General features: G+C 41.9%; 1 protein-coding gene and 1 long non-coding RNA gene across 3 annotated transcripts in view; both read right to left on the reverse strand.

Moving 5' to 3' along the window:
- Window positions 1-16,164, reverse strand: part of SETD7 (SET domain containing 7, histone lysine methyltransferase) — a 55,575-nt gene that overhangs the window by 27,775 nt on the left and 11,636 nt on the right. The gene's annotated exons all lie outside the window — the stretch shown is intronic.
- Window positions 3-15,581, reverse strand: LOC123329986. Its single transcript, XR_006545652.2, has 3 exons — window positions 9,841-15,581; window positions 2,683-2,758; window positions 3-1,616 (listed from the first exon to the last, which is right to left on the reverse strand). It is a non-coding gene; the product is annotated as an uncharacterized LOC123329986 (long non-coding RNA).

Genomic DNA, 16,164 nt, shown 5'->3' on the forward strand with positions numbered 1-16,164 from the left:
GAGAGAAGGGAGAACAGAAGAGGAGAGTGAGACCGCGACTCCACTCTCCTAAAAGAAAGGACCGTATCATGCCCACCTCTGTTCCAATGCCCACCTGTACTCAATATATCCTCCTGAGTTCTCTGAGACTGCTAGGGAAAAATACTCCTGAGATATGAGTAGGATTAGAAACAGAGGAAGATTTAATTCCTAATCTCCTAGCTCCTATTAAATCCAGTTTCTCTACTGAAAGAAATACAAGAGAAAGAAACCACAAGTGGAAACAGAATAAGCCTCATCTAAGTTATGTTTCCTGGGGCTTCCCTGGGGGCTCAGATGGTAAAGAATCCGCCTGCAATGCAGGAGACACGGGTTTGATCCCTGGGTTGGGAAGATCTGCTGGAGGAATGCATGGCAACCCACTCCAGTATTCTTGCCTGGAGAATCCCCTTGGACAGAGGAGCCTGGTGAGCTACAGTTCATGGGGTCACAAAGAATTGGATACAACTGAGTGACTAAGCACACATTTCCAAGGCTAGATGCTGACCAATACCAGGCAACAGAAATGCTGGTGTTACCCTTTCCACACATAAACCACTCCTGCTTAACTTCCCTCAAGAGTGGTCCAGAACTCACTGGGAGTTCTCAAGGGTCTTTAGATGGCTTGTATAGAGTGGTCTCCAATAATAGAAACGTGGTTTAGAACGTGTAGATGTCTACCTATCTGTCTTACACTATTAATGCATTATTTATTGGTGACAACCACAGTTAGTATCCATTCAAAAGTATCCCCTTCCATCTCTTCGGAAGATATCTGGGGAGGTACTTGTGTGTGTGTCTATGTGTGATGTGTGTGTAATCATGGGCAATGGGGGTAACGTATGGAAGATGGCAGGCTAAACCTGACTAACATCAATTGCTGTTGTTTAGTCACTTTAGTCATGTCCAGCTCCTTTGTGACCCCATAGACTGTAGCTTGCCAGGCTCGTCTGTCCATGGGATTCTCAAAGTAAGAATACTGGAGTGGGTTGATGTTTCGTTCTCCAGGGGATCTTCCTAATCCAGAGATCAAATCCAGTTATTTGAGTCTCCTGCATTGTAGGTGGATTCATTAGTAGCCTGATAGAAAGTTTGAGACCCATAGTCCCAAAACTGAAGAAAGCTCACAGGGGTGTTTATGGTGATTTTATAAGAACCTTTTTTTCTCTCCTCATAAAACACTTTTTTGGATTTCATAACATATTTTGAGTGTCAGCCTTGCAAAGGCCATTATGCAACAAAGCTAACTTTATCCAAAAATTCCTTCATGAACTGAAATTTGGAATAAAGGGAAAGACCAACTCAAATTATTATTTTTTTTTTTTACAATTAAAACATAAGATGCTTAGCAACAAACAGTTTGATTATCTTAACATGCACAGATAACACTCATTCATTAATTCAACTAACAGATATTTATAGGATGCCTTCAAGTAGTGAGTACAGTTGTATGAGGATCTAGGAAGCATTATGAACAAGACAGCCACAAAACCAGGAGACAGGTACTGGGGACAGGAGGGAGCCATGGGGACGGATGTGGCTGCACCTGACTCTGCCTGGAACAGTCTTATCTTGCTGTTAATGAATGACAGAACGATCTGTAATTATTAAAAGAAAAGCAACAGTTGAAATAACGATACCCTCTGATTACAGTGTAATTAGACTATCTGTAGTCTCCCAAAGAGATCAATCATTCTCTTTCAGTTTTGTTTGTACGATCGATGATACATAGGCCTAGTAAATTCATGTAGAGATGAAGGTGTACTTCAGCAAAGCCCTTGCATCAATAATCAAAAGTCTAAATTAGGGAGGTTGGAATTAATGAGATTACACTGTCATTAGATTTCAACCACGAAAAAAAAAAAAGAAAAGAACAATCTTGGTGAAGGATAACCAATCAACCGATATAATGACACAACAGACAGGACAAAAAACTATTTAATTATCCATTTTGACTTGGGGAATTACCAGATAAAATACAGGATGCTCAGTGGAGTTTCAGATAAATAACAAATAACTTTTTTAGCATAATTATGTCCCAAATATTGAACAGGACATAGTTATACTAAAACATTTTTTGTTGCTTATCTGTGTGTGTGTGTGCTCAGTCATGTCTGACTCTTTGCGACCCCATGGATTGTAGCCTGCCAGGTTCCTCTGTCCATGGAATTTTCCAGGCAAGAATTTTGGGATGGGTCACCATTTCCTATTCCAGGGGATCTTCCCAACTCAGGGATTGAACCCAGGTCTCCTGTCTTGCAGGCAGATTCTTTACCAGTGAGCCACTTGGAATACCATTTTAACTGGATAGCCTGGATTTTTATTTGTTAAACCTGGCAACCCTATTGACTGAATTCTCAGTGGCATTCAAAATGTTACTGTGTGTGTTTGGGCAGAATTATCCCCTGACAGACTAGACTGCCAATATTTCTTAGGTTTATGATGAAATCTACAAGGCATGGCTCTCAAGAATCAGTTAAACGATCATGTGGATTTGCACATATTTCCCCCTGGTCATGTCCAGTAGCTTGTCTCCCCCTCCCTTCCAGCAGAGCCCACCCTTATTAGTATCATAATCCTAAGAACAAACTGCTATTTCCTATAGCTCAATAAACCTAAGATTCCCAAATGCAAAGTCTTAAGACTTTGGAGAGCAAAACTTACTGCATTGTTTTCCAGCCCCTGCCTGAGGAAACAGCTTAGCTTCCTTGGTAAATTGTTTTGGTAACTTGGGTGGAATCTGATAACAAAAAAGGGACATGTTAGCATAGGAACTGTGATCTCCAAGGCAATAAAAAATGATAAGGCTCTGAAGTCTTCTGTCACTGAGGAAATAAAATAAAAAAACCTTCTTAGTCTGGTGTTAAAGGCACCACTTCTTTCTCTAACTTTTTCCTCCCGAAGAGGTTGGCAAACCGTAGCTGGCTGCCTGTTTTTGTAAATACAGTTTTACTGGAACACGGCCACGAACATTCCTTTCCGTATCCTCTGTGGCTGCTTTCATATCACAACAGCAGAGTTGAATAGTTGCAACAGAGGCCATATGTGGCCCCCAAAGCCTAAAATATTTATTATCTCCCCCTGGGCAGAAAAGGTTTGCCCGACTTCTGCTCTAGAAGCCCCTGCTTACATTATTCACTTGCCTCAATCACACCTCTACGTATCTTAGCTTCTATACTCTGTTTTCCCTGCTTCTTCCCTTAAAACATACGTAACTAAACTTTTTAAATTCCTGAGGATGCCTTCAGGAAAAAAAAAAAAAGTTATGGGTCACATTTGCCTTTTTATCATTCAAAACAAAAATAACTTTGGGAAAAGAATGAATATTCTCCAACCTCTGGTCTTTTTCTATTTAAAAAAGAAATCAACTATGAGAAAATGGCATTATGTTGCACTCAATTGTTAGTATCCAGTCATATTTGAGAAGTAGCTATGGAGGGAAAACTTTCTAATCTTTTTCTTGCTGAAATGGCACAGGGAGTTATGCTATAGAGAAGGGTGCTGATCATCGGCCTCCGGGAGCCTACCCTTCCCCCACATGGAGCCCTGCTTCCAAAGGAGGCTACCTTGACCTCGGCAACCGCAGTCACCGGAGCCTAGTCATGGACTGGTACAGGAAGTGCCACGTCTTTATCCATGATCAGCTTATGGGCCCCGTTTCTCTAAATAGATTGTAAGCCCTTTACAGGAACAAATCGGGCATTATGTATTTCTCCCCTCACATATAAACACAGCATATCTTCAAGCGCTATTTCCTAAATGAAAGAGTGAAACTGGGATAATCTTGCTCTGAGAAGAGGCAATTGAGAGGGAACATAACCATGTTAAGAGTATTTCTCAAGCGCAGGGAGAATTTTTTATATGAAGTGTATGTGCATTTAAAAAAGAAATCAACAGGGGAGGGCATAAAAAAAAAAAAAAAAAAAAAAGAAATCAACTGTGAGAAAATGGCATTATCTTGTAGCCACTCAATAGCAAGTGAGGAAAGTTTCTTAAACTCTGTGCTTTATTTCTCCATTTGTAAATGGCAGCTACTAATGAGGCTATTCAGGATTACAAGGTTTAATACACAGCAAGTGCTCAGAAGATGTTAGGACATAACGACAACTTGAATAACAACTGTTATTATTAAGCACACACCTTCATGTATATGACGGTGAGCTTTTTACTGAGAAACTTAGCTTAAAACAGCAGCACTAGGGAACTGGTTATGAGACCCTGGAGTAGACAAAGAAATTAACAACACTACTCTAGATTTACTTTTAAAAAACCCAGCTAGAAAGATTCCTCTCTGAGGGAAGGATGGAATAAATGCTTCTTTAAGTGAAAAAAGTAAAACATATTCATTGTAAAATGAACAAACATAAAGCAAATCAAACACTACAAAGATGTGGAAAGCAGAACCCCCCTGTACTCTTACTCAGTTTGGCATATATCATTTAAGACTTTTTTCTCCATTAATACATTATGCATTTTCCAACCTTGCATGTTGGCTGTTTTAACAAAAATGGGATCATACCATACCCAATGTTCTTGACTTGTATTTTCTTAAAATTTCTTTCAACACTTGGCAGATATTTTAGTATGTTAAGAAGCTACAAAAAATGGTTTGATTTTTCCAGTACCAGCACTTGAATCAAATAACTTGAAAACATAGAGAAAATTTAAAAATGAGTTTTAATTAGATTTCTTTCTTCCCATATACACACAGACCATTTTTATCTGTTTTATCAAAGCTCTTGTACTTAATTTTCCAGTATTAAGTTAAATGAGAAAACCTAACTTACAAAGAAATGAAAAAATTTTATAGTTGTTTACCTAGGCAGATACATCTGCAATCTATTCAACTATTTTCACTGAAGAATTCTCTTTAATATCTGAATACACAAAAGTGTTTTAAGGAGACTAAACAGCTTTGGCTTTTCCTTCACATTTTGGGCTCTAGAAGGTTTGGGGCTTTCCAGCTCCTGAGGCATAAGCTCTGCTCCCTCCAGCACCGTGTTCCCTTCCTTCTGTCTGGTACGGAATCTAGAGGGAGATTTTTTTTTTTTTTTAATTTTTATATAATTTTTAAACTTTTCAATATTGTATTGGTTTTGCCAAATATCGAAATGAATCTGCCACAGGTATACATGTGTTCTCCATCCTGAACCCTCCTCCCTCCTCCCTCCCCATACCATCCCTCTGGGTCGTTCCAGTGCACCAGCCCCAAGCATCCAGTATCATGCATTGAACCTGGACTGGCGACTCGTTCCATATATATTATACGTATTTCAATGCCATTCTCCCAAATCATCCCACCCTCTCCCTCTCCCACAGAGTCCAAAAGACTGTTCTATACATCAGTGTCTCTTTTGCTGTCTCGTATACAGGGTTATTGTTACCATCTTTCTAAATTCCATATATATGCGTTAGTATACTGTATTGGTGTTTTTCTTTCTGGCTTACTTCACTCTGTATAATAGGCTCCAGTTTCATCCACCTCATTAGAACTGATTCAAATGTATTCTTTTTAATGGCTGAGTAATACTCCATTGTGTATATGTACCACTGCTTTCTTATCCATTCATCTGCTGATGGACATCTAGGTTGCTTCCATGTCCTGGCTATTATAAACAGTGCTGCGATGAACATTGGGGTACACGTGTCTCTTTCCATTCTGGTTTCCTCAGTGTGTATGCCCAGCAGTGGGATTGCTGGATCAAAAGGCAGTTCTATTTCCAGTTTTTTAAGGAATCTCCACACTGTTCTCCACAGTGGCTGTACTAGTTTGCATTCCCACCAACAGTGTAAGAGGGTTCCCTTTTCTCCACACCCTCTCCAGCATTTATTGCTTATAGACTTTTGGATCACAGCCATTCTGACTGGAGAGGGAAATTTTATTTTAAAATTATTTATTTATTTATTTATTGGCCATGCTGGGTCTTAGTTGCAGCACATGGGCTCTTCAGTTGCAGAATGTGGGATCCAGTTCCCTGACTCGGGACCAAATCTAGTACCCCTCCATTGGGCAACCACCGCACAACCAGGGAAGACACAAGAAAGATATTTTAAATGAAGGGTAATTCTACTTTAAACTCCTATCTCTAGCCAAATTAAATTTTGACTAAGTTTAAAACATTGTTCAGTTCAGTTCAGTTCAGTCGCTCAGTCGTGTCCAACTCTTTGCGACCCCATGAATCGCAGCATGCCAGGCCTCCCTGTCCATCACCATCTCCTGGAGTTCACTCAGACTCACATCCATCAAATCAGTGATGCCATCCAGCCATCTCATCCTCTGTCATCCCCTTCTCCTCTTGCCCCCAATCCCTCCCAGCATCAGAGTCTTTTCCAATGAGTCAACTCTTCGCATCAGGTGGCCAAAGTACTGGAGTTTCAGCTTTAGCATCATTCCTTCCAAAGAAATCCCAGGGCTGATCTCCTTCAGAATGGACTGGTTGGCTCTCCTTGCAGTCCAAGGGACTCTCAAGAGTCTTCTCCAACACCACAGTTCAAAAGCATCAATTCCTCAGCACTCAGCTTTCTTCACAGTCCAACTCTTGCATCCATACATGACTACTGGAAAAACCATAGCCTTGACTAGACGGACCTTTGTTGGCAAAGTAATGTCTCTGCTTTTGAATATGCTATCTAGGTTGGTCATAACTTTCCTTCCAAGGAGTAAGCGTCTTTTAATTTCATGGCTGCAATCACCATCTACAGTGATTTTGGAGTGATTTTATTTTATATAAAAAAAATAAAGTCTTACACTGTTTCCCCATCTATTTCCCATGAAGTGATGGGACCAGATGCCATGATCTTCATTTTCTGAATGTTGAGCTTTAAGCCAACTTTTTCACTTTCCTCTTTCACTTTCATCAAGAGGCTTTTGAGTTCCTCTTCACTTTCTGCCATAAGGGTGGTGTCATCTGCATATCTGAGGTTACTGATATGTCTCTTGGCAATCTTGATTCCAGCCGTGCTTCTTCCAGCCCAGCGTTTCTCATGATGTACTCTGCATAGAAGTTAAATAAGCAGGCTGACAATATACAGCCTTGACGTACTCCTTTTCCTATTTGGAACCAGTCTGTTGTTCCATGTCCAGTTCTAACTGTTGCTTCCTGACCTGCATATAGGTTTCTCAAGAGGCAGGTCAGGTGGTCTGGTATTCCCATCTCTTTCAGAATTTTCCACAGTTTATTGTGATCCACACAGTCAAAGGCTTTGGCGTAGTCACTAAAGCAGAAATAGATGTTTTTCTGTAACTGTCTTGCTTTTTCGATGATCCAGCGGATGTTGGCAATTTGATCTCTGGTTCCTCTGCCTTTTCTAAAACCAGCTTGAACATCTGGAAGTTCATGGTTCACGTATTGCTGAAGCCTGGCTTGGAGAATTTTGAGCATTCCTTTACTAGCGTGTGAGATGAGTGCAGGAGAAGGCAATGGCACCCTACTCCAATACCCTTGCCTGGAAAATCCCATTGATGGAGGAGCCTGGTAGGCTGCAGTCCATGACGTCACTGAGTCAGACATGACTGAGCGACTTCACTTTCACTTTTCACTTTCATGCATTGGAGAAGGAAATGGCAACCCACTCCAGTATTCTTGCCTAGAGAATCCCAGGGATGGGGGAGACTGGTGGGCTGCCGTCTATGGGGTCTCGCAGAGTCGGACACAACTGAAGCGACTTAGAGATGTATTGTTGGAAGAGGGTGTTTGCTATGACCAGTGTGTTCTCTTGGCAAAACTCTCTTAGCCTTTGCCCTACTTCATCTGTATGCCAAGGCCAAATTTGCTGCATGACAATATCTATTTTTTTAAATGCTCTTTTTAAAAAAATTGAGATATCATCAGCATACAACAGTATATTACATATTATCTCTTAAAATATTGAGAACTAAGTAAAGAAGAACAGCAATAAAAAACCCAAGTCATCTGCTAGGGCTCTATCCAACCAGAAATGCCAACTTCCTCCAGGATGTGACAAGCAAACTGAACGGAGCTCTGTCATGCTTCCATGTAATCCTGTGTTCTATCTTCAAAATTTCTTACCTTTTAATAGAAGATCTATGAGTCTGCAGTTTCTGATTGTTATAAAGTTTCAAGATAACAGTAGGATATGTGAAGAGCAATCAGTGAAATTGAGTTTTGCTCTGTAAAAATAAGCCCTGGGAAAACCCTGCTGGCCCCTGTTAACTGATAATAGTAACATCAGTAATAAAATATAATAGTAAAAAAATCATAACAATAATAATCCATCCTTGCTCTTGAGGGCATTGTGTTAAGTCAAGTAAGTCAGACAAAGACAAATATTCTATGTCCCCACTCATATGAGAAACCTAAAAAAGCTTAACTTGGGACTTCTCTGGCAGTCCAGGGGTTAGGACCCCTCACTTCCAAGGCAGGGGGTGAGGGTTCAATCCCTGGTTGGGGAGCTAGGATCCCACATGCCTTTTGGCATGGCCAAAAAATTTGAAATAAAAAAAGAAAAGTCTAACTCCTTGAAACAGACTAGTAAAGAGTAGTGGACTCCAGGGGCTGGAGGGTGGGGAAATGTGGATATGTTGGTCAAAGGGTACAAACTTCCAGTTATAAGATGAGTAAGTTCTGAGGATATACAGCATAGTGACTATAATTCACAATACTTTTATACTCGAAAGTTGCTAAGAGAGAAGATCTTTTTTCTTGCCTATGCCACATAGCTATGGGCTCTCAGTTCCCTGACCAGGGATTGAACCTGGGTCTTGACAGTGAAAGTCTGGAATCTTAAGCACTAGGCCACCAGGGAACTCCCAAGAGAGTTAGATCTTAAGTATTATCACCACACACACATACACAAAAGGCAATGATGTGGGGAAATGGAGGTGTTTATCTGATTGTGTGGGAAAAAATGCAGACAGAGTAATAGGAAAAAAGCAGGGAGCTTCTGGGTTGGTGAACTTGTGAAGACGCTGGGGGAGTGATGCCCTTGGAGGGGGTCTGGGAGCCGCATGCCCCTTCCTCTTTCTTTGCTCAGTGCATCTCTTTCATCTGGCTGCTCCTGAGTTTGGTTGCTAAGTCGTGTCTGACTCTTTGCGACCCCATGGACTGTTGCCTGCCAGGCTCCTCTGTCCATGGAATTTTCCAGGCAAGAATATTGGAGTGGATTGCCATTTCCTGCTCCAGGGGATCTTCCCGACCCAGGGACTGTACCCAGATCTCCTGCATTGCAGGTGGATTCTTTATTGACTGAGCCACCAGGGAAACCCGTTATAAAGGGTTATATCCTAAACTGAGTTATATCCTTTTTTTAACAGACTGGTGATCTAGTTTTTACAAAATTACTAGTAGAGCTCCTTCTAGGTACCCTCCACTCTAAGGTCTTTACAGGCTTTTTCACTCAGTCTTGACAACTAGGAGAAGTTGATAATAATTATCCCCATTTTTCAAATGAGGAAACAAGTTTAGGGAGGCCAACTCGCTAGGGCAGGGCTCTTCTGAACTGATTCCTCTGGAAAATCTCCCGTCAATGTGCCAAGCTCCCAAGTTGTTTAAGCTCCTACAAGAAAGTAACTGAATTCACCCCAGGACTCCTTTGAATTTTCCACAGTTAAAGCTAATGAGTAACCTCAAGTAAAATGAAGGCATGAAACAGAAGGTCAGGATCAGAGCTTTTTTTTTTTTTTTCCCTTGGCATGTGGGATCTTAGTTCCCTGACCAGGGATTGAACCTGGGCTCCCTGCAGTGGAAGTGCGAAGCCTTAACCACTGGACTGCCAGGGAAGTTTGGAGCTATATCCTTGCTTCCTGTGAGAGGAAGGGAGCAGATTCAGGGAGAAGAGGGGTGGCTTTGGAATTGAACTCACCTTGGCTTGACTCTCAGCTCCAGCTCCTACCGGTGAGGTCACGTGGGGCAGGTCACTTCACCTCTCTGTGCCTTAGTTTCTTCACAAGTAAAAAAGGACTATGAAACCCACTTCACAGATTGCTGTGAAGGCTGTATGCCCAGTGCTGAACAAATGGTAGGTATTCAAAGTTCTCCATCTCATTCCCTCTCCCTTTCTTCTCATCCATCACAAAACTCTGCCTCAGCCAGAACTGTTCCTTAGGATACAGATGAATGTATTTGTTGAGCCTGGTTCCAACAAAAGCAACATAGAAGGGACTTTTGCCTTGTGTAGGAGGTTGGGATACATGACTTCAGAAGTCTGTTCCAACTCCAGTTTCTCTGAAATGCAACCAAGCGCTTTCTAAAAACCCAACAAAAGAACTCCTCTGTGGACCTGTCACCTGGAAAATATCACCCTTCTCAGTGGCTCATCAGATGGGCAGCTTCTCTTAAGTTATCTGGTCAGTGATTAACTACAAGGAGTCCTCTTAACTAGATTCATTAGGAACAAATCAACATCAGAAAATGTCTTGGGCAGAGGAGGATGAAGTCATGGAGTAACAAATAATACTTTGAAATCTAATTGGCAGGTCAGGAGGAAGCATCAATAATGTTTAAAAAAAAAAAAACCTGAATGAATTCACTTATCTCTATTTCATAATCAGGCTAAAAACCACATGATGCCCTAATATCACACAGCCCAAAGCCCCTCTACATTGAAATACCTTTTTCTTGTTACCGTTCTAAGATTTCGAGAAGTCCTGCTAAATTGTCTTTACATCCACAAATCTTGGCTGAGATGAGAACAATTAGGATATTAACATGTCCCAGAATCTGGGATTATTACTGTATAAAAATCAGAGATGTGTATATTGAAGCATTTTGCATACTACACATTTTGTAATCCCCTACAGTACTCCAGTGAATTACTAGTGCCAGAGAGACTCCAGAACCACACCAACAAAGCCTCAAGATTCCTCTCTCCTCACCACATAAATACCATTATATCAGGACGAGAGCAGATGTTAGGGAGTCCCAATTACCTAATCTTAAGGACAATCCTCTTCTTTGCATTAGAAAGGGGGAAAAATGGGGAACTGCTTGGTAGCCCAGTGGTTAGGACTTGGTGCTTTCACGGCAGGGCTTGAGTTTAATCCCTGGTCAGGGAACTAAGATCCTGCAAGTAGCATGATGTGGCAAAAAAAAAAGGCTTAAAAAGACAATTTAAAAAATCAGGTCAATTTTCTCATTCATTCCTCATTTGTGGGATAAACTATCTGGTTGGTCAGACTTTACGTTTCTGACATAATAAGCCAGATTTAACTTAAGAAGACAGGTCAACTGTTAAGATCTCAAAACTGGCGACAATTCTGAAGCCTCTGAAGCTAAGACAGCAGTAAAAATGTACATGTTGGCTATTTATACTGATTTAGAAATAGATAACTAGTTCCTGATGGCTCAGACGGTAAAGAATCTGCCTGCAATGTGGTAGACCTGGGTTCGATCCCTGAGTTGGGAAGAGTCCCTGGAGAAGGGAATGGCAACCCACTCCAGTATTCTTGCCTGGGAATTCCCATGGGCAGAGGAGCCTGGCGGGCTACAGCCCATAGGGTCAGCATGACTGAAGCACTGAGCATATTCACTTTTTACATTTCTGTATTTCTTGAAGTGCCTTTTTCTACCAAGTATTTGCTACCTATGTAATTTAAAATCAAAATAAAATATTCTGCTTCTATTTTTCCAGGCCATCTTTCCTGGCGATCTGCATATTTAAAATTCTTATTCAGATTTATCATATTCTGCGCAGAGTCGGACACGACTGAAGCGACTTAGCAGCAGCAGCAGCAGTGTAAGGGAAAAACTGATTCCAGACCTTTCTTGATATAAGTTTTTATTTGTTTGAAACCTTCTTATAAATCACACACCCAGTCTATGGCACAGATTGTGGTGATGGTTTCATGGATGCAGACTACGCCAAATTCAAGTTGTGTACGTTAAACATGTACAGATTTTTGTATATGAATCATGCCTCAAGTTAAAAAAAAAATCATACACTCAGGTTCAGGTTTTATATAAGATTAAAAATGCATCAAGCCAAGTCTTCTGTCACTACCCTGGAATTTTCCAAACACAGGCTCCTGTAACTGCAAACAAAGCCTTTGATGGCAACATAAGCTAGCGCTACAGGTTCGCACAACTTTAAAAAACTTAATCAGAAACCTTTTGTTTCCTCAATGGTTATTTCAAAACCTTAATTTCACCCTTTTTGGAGGAATTTTTCCAGACTAAAGCCTCCTGACTGCTAGTAAAAAACCATGAATGCCCACTTTATTTTACTCAATACATCAGACCCCCTCAAAATTGGAAGCAGTAATAGGGAGAAAAATTAATAAAGCAATGTAAACTAAGGTGCTGCTTCATGTAGAAACTGACTTCTCTATGACCACTTCCTGCACCTCCCCGTTAGATCTAACAGATTACATAGCATTTTATTTCAGTCATAAGAGTCACTAATTTTTCCACAAATTCTTTTTTTTTAATTTTACTTTTAACTGGAGAATAATTATTCTATTAGTACAATATTGGGATGGTATCCGCCATACATTAACATGAATCAGTCATAGGATACATACGCCCCTCCAGCCCGTCTCCTAAAGCACCCTCCCACCTCTCTCCCCATCGCCCGCTCCAAGTCACCAGCTTTCAGTTCCCTGGATCATACAGCAAATTCCCACTGGCTGTCCACTTCACATATGGTAATGTATGTTGCAGGACTACTCTCTCAAGTCATCCCACCCTTTCCCTCCCCCACCGTGACCATAAATCTATTCTTTCACAAATCCTTCTAATAGATGTCTCACAACATGATCGTTATTGGGCTTAAGAGAGAAGGTGATTGCGACCTTTTGAGAACCTGTCACCACACAACTTCATCCCATGTCACAAAAGCAGTGAGACTGATCTTCTTCCCTCAAGGGATTACCTGCCATGCGCACAAGGCTAACAAGGGTGAGCTTTTCAGGTCCTTGCTAATTCCATCATTCCTTGAGTCTCCCATTGGACCTAAGTCTCTTCAGGTGTTTGAGTGGTAGGTATAAAAACCAGTGAGTTTGTGTCCCCAAAAGAAAAAAAGTGAATTTCTTTCTATTCCTGAGATGGTTACTGACCTAATGCTTCAGCCTTACCTGGTGCTCCAGTTTGCCCTGGTCTTGACCCATAGGCAGATCGCTGCATTAGTAAGGCACACTGGAGGAACTGGATGAAGCTGGTCAGAGCTGGATGTGACTAGCTTGGCAGAAGGAGGGATGCATTTGGAAGTCTCAAGGTCCCACTCAGCACCCCAGGCCTCATTCCTGGCACACTGGTTGGGAAGCTTAGCCCAACTCTTGAGTACAGAGCAAGCCCATATGCTCAGTCACTCTGTCATGTTAGACTCTTTGTGACCCCATGGACTGTAGCCCATCAAGCTCTTCTGTCTGTGGAATTCTCCAGGCAAAAATACTGAAGCAGGGTGCCATTGTCAAGAAGATCTCCTGGATCCCCAGGGATCAAAGCCAAGTCTCCTGTGTTGGCAGGTGGATTCTTTACCACTGAGCCACCTGGGAAGCCCAAAGCAAGCCCACAACCAACACTAAATTCAACCAAACCTGCTGGACTGTTTTCCCAGAGTCAATCAATTAATTAGGTATGACCTTCAAAGTAAGAGATTTAAGGTGCTCTTTAAATACTTGTGTGTGTGTGTCTACGTGTGTGAGAATTCTACCCTCTTTTTCATCTCCTATCCTCATTCAGCAAGAACTTTTTTTTAGTACCAAATTAAGAGAAAGTGCTATTAAGCATAGAAGATGAAACAGACACAGATTTTGCCCTCAAGGAAACCTCACTTCTGTAGGGGAAATAAGACTCATTTTTGGCTGCACTTGTTGCTTGTGGGATCTCAGTCCCCAACCAGGGACTGAACCTGCACGCCGTGCATTGGAAGTGAGGAGTCTTAACCCCTGGACTGCCAGGGAAGTCCTTGGAAATAAGACATTCCTATAAATATATATTTATTGAATGAGTAAAAGAATAACTGCATGAGGTAAATAGTGACACTTTCCAAAAAAGAGTTATAAACTCTTTTATTTGTATTTATTTTATTTTTAAATAAACGAGGCAGGAAAAATCTCCCTCTGGATGGCTTAAAGGGGTTGTGAGAGAGAAAAGCGCTGATACCAAATCCAGTAAGAGGCCACTACAGGCCTTGGGTATCCACCAGGGCAGAAAAAAGGAAGTAGAATACTGATGAACATGAATAGTTTGGAAGCCAGTTTCTGCTAAAATGAGGTTGAGTGTGGGGTTGGGGACAATGGGAAAGAGAAGGTTGGAGTTAAAAGTTTACAAAAGTTCTCTGAGGCTTTTATTGCTTTCCTCACCCCTCCTTATTTTAGATAATTGAGAGCCTGAAGACGTATTAATATTTTTTTTTAAAAGCAACTCACTCCACCTACAGAAAAGGGATGGGATGCTGGGTCACAAGCCAGTGCCTATGATCACCCTTCAGCTATCAGCTTAGACAATCTCTCTCCTGAAGAAATTTCAAGGTTTGTGGAAGCTTCAGTTTATTACCAGTGTCAAGAATTTAGCAAGTGGTGCTATGCCTGATACTGAGCAGGACCCTGTGGGGCTCCTGGGCAGAAGGCCTTTCTGTGCTCCCATTTCTTTGATTATAGGCGACAAACTTCATTCAGTCTCCATGACCTCTCCTGAGTTTCAAGGGGCAGATTCAAGCAATTGTTAATTAGGGAAGGGAGGGGATGCAAGACCAGGGAGAAACAGTCCAGAGCAGCCTTGGGGCAAAGTCCTATTTTCCCATCAACAGATACAGGTGACAGACAATATCTTTGAGCCATTCTGCAGAGACTGAAACTCCCTCCAGGTGGGAGAAGTTAGCGATTAATGACGGTATGCTGCCCAGAAGCAATGTAGACCCCAGACCAGTTGAACCTGAAGGTTGACCATATAGACTCCTACTTATCTCACTGCCAACCCATCAGAAGGATATCCATGAGTTGGTCACGCCCTATGTGAACAATTACTATAAAACTTGTCACTGTCTTCCCCAAGCTGGGACACTTGGTTTTGAGGGCATTAGCCTGCTGTGTTCCCCTCTGCCTGGCAAAGCAATAAAGCTACTCTTTTCTAGTTCACCCAAAACTATGTCTCCAAGATTTGATTCAGCACTGGTGTACAGAGAAGCTGAGCTTTCAGCATCTTGTCCCACAGAATTCTATAATCTGCTTTTAGCTAAATCCATTTCTGGGGTCTTCCCTGGAAGTCCAGTGGTTAGGACTCTGTGCTTCCACTCAGGGGGACGTGGGTTGGATCCCTGTTCAGGCAACTAAGATCCTACATGTGGCCAAAAGAAAAATCCATTTCTGTATTACTCAGTCAAGTGGTATGAAAAGAGCCAGTTCTTCTGTGCCCCTGAATTCCTCTAATTGCTGGAGAAATTCACCCAGCCACTCCTCATTTCTGAAGACAACATGGCTTAAAAGTCACTACCAGCAAGCTGGGCCTGTGTAACCCATCTCTTTTGAAAGAGACTAGTCCTAGCTATCGGAGAAGGCAATGGCACCCCACTCCAGTACTCTTGCCTGGAAAATCCCATGGACAGAGGGGCCTGGTGGGCTGCAGTCCATGGGGTCGCTAGGAGTCGGATACTACTGAACGACTTCACTTTATTTTTTCACTTTCATGCATTGGAGAAGGAAATGGCAACCCACTCCAGTGTTCTTGCCTGGAGAATCCCAGGGACAGGGGAGCCTGGTGGGCTGCAGTCTATGGGGTCGCACAGAGTCGGACATGACTGAAGCGACTTAGCAGCAGCAGCAGCAGTCCTAGCTATTCCCACCTATCTCAAGAGGGTGAAGAACTTCTGCCTTATGGTGTTCTCATACAGGAGGTGAAAGCCAAGTAAAAGAATCCTGCTGTGAAAAATATTTTAACTAGAGGGAGAACACAGGAAACACTATTAAAATGTCAGCATTAAGGTATCACATGCAGTGTCTGATCACCCCAAAGACAAGCGTTTACAACACTGGGCCTGGAGCTGGCCCCACCTATGTTCACCCGTCTTACTGTGTGAACCGTGATGACGGGGCTTTGAGGACCTCTGCTAAATATTCTCTTGACTAATCTCAGGAGGAGAGAGAATATGCTGAGAAAATGATGAAGCTGCAGGAACAGTGGGGTGGCTGAAGCTTCTTTCAGGAAATCAAGAAACTGGACCATGATGTCTGAGAATGGGCTGAATGCAATG

Source organism: Bubalus bubalis, chromosome 17, assembly GCF_019923935.1.
Source record: "Bubalus bubalis isolate 160015118507 breed Murrah chromosome 17, NDDB_SH_1, whole genome shotgun sequence".
Classification (NCBI taxonomy): domain Eukaryota; kingdom Metazoa; phylum Chordata; class Mammalia; order Artiodactyla; family Bovidae; genus Bubalus; species Bubalus bubalis.